Genomic DNA, 1,483 nt, shown 5'->3' with positions numbered 1-1,483 from the left:
TTCTGATGTTAAAAACCTTTCTTATTGTTCTTAAACCCTACCAGTGAGGGATTTTTCATTAATATCTTTAGCATTCCTTATCAATTATTTGCATTTTAATGACTAATTTATATTCATTGCTATCCACTTCCCCTTTATTCTATTTGTTAACATTGTCTCTTTATATTTTATTGCATTAACAAAATTTAAACCAACAACTTCAGCTGGAGGAAGGAACAATTTGGGGAGGATGGATAGTTTAGTGGAGGGCCCTAGTCTGAGAGTCAGGAGATCTGGGTTCAGTTCCAGACTTGCTGTGTGATGCTGGGCAAGTCACAATCTCACCCCTTACCAAGTTCCTTATCTGTAAATTGGGGATACTATTTCCCTACCTCATACAGATGTTACAATGATAAAACCCATTAATGATTGTGAAGTGCTCTGAAACTACATAGACCCAATGACTAGAGCTGGTTGGAAATTTTCCAACATAATATTTTTCTGTCAGAAAATGTCAATTTGTTGTTATTGAAACATTCCACCTAAACGTCAATTTCAACAAAATTCTGATCGAACTCTGCTTGATTGCTTGCCTGCTGAGCTCCTTGGCAGCTCATTCTCCTGGAACCATTCTGCTCGTAGTTCTGAGATTTATTGTTTTTGTTCTTCTACAGAATGAATTTTTTTCAAAATCTCATAATTTGTCACAGAATGGAAAATCACATTACCATTCAGCTCTACTAATGACTTAGAGAGGTCAGTGGTATACAGGGCACTAAAAACACTTTGAGTTTCAGAATTATATTTCAACTGCGATTTTCCACTAGTATTAATTAGAGCTCATGTATACAGTCATCACCATTAATCAGAATACATCCGGGGACCATGAAAAGTGCTCTTTTTCTTGGAAGTCCAGTATCAGTCTGTATGGAGAGATGCACACTGTATTGCAATTTTAATTTTTTCCCTTCTCTTTCCATATGTTCTTGCTGAGATATCTTGAAAGTCCCAGGTTAGCTACGTTTCAAACTCAATGACAGGCTTTAATCCACCCTTCCTGAAGCTGATGATGATACTGATTGAAACTGAAAAAAATGAACTAAAAATGAACATCTGATTTTCAAATTAGGAAAACTACCACTGAAGAATCCAAGCTGAGACAGGTCCCTTAGAGAGGTGTATTTATTACCAGAGTGGTCATTCAGCAGGTGCTCTTATACTTGGGGCTAGTTGTTATTAGTATTCTTACACTTGCTTTTTAATTTAGTTTCTGTTACATTGCTTACCAAATGTTGCGTGTGTCATTTTTATTCCTCCTGTAGACTTCCAAAATTGCTTTCATAATAATCTAGTTTTCCAGTATTACTGCCACCAGTCTACATTTTTCCTCCTCATTGTCTTTTAAGAACCTTGGCTAAATCCCATCTGGGCCTCAGAATTTATTGGTTTTGAAGCATTGTAACTCATTTATCACCTCTGTCTTACTGACCCTGAAATCATCCAA

This window comes from Terrapene carolina, unplaced genomic scaffold (genome assembly GCF_002925995.2).
Source record: "Terrapene carolina triunguis isolate 2854851 unplaced genomic scaffold, T_m_triunguis-2.0 Scaffold113, whole genome shotgun sequence".
NCBI lineage: Eukaryota > Metazoa > Chordata > Testudines > Emydidae > Terrapene > Terrapene triunguis.
This window is presented reverse-complemented; position numbering follows the sequence as displayed.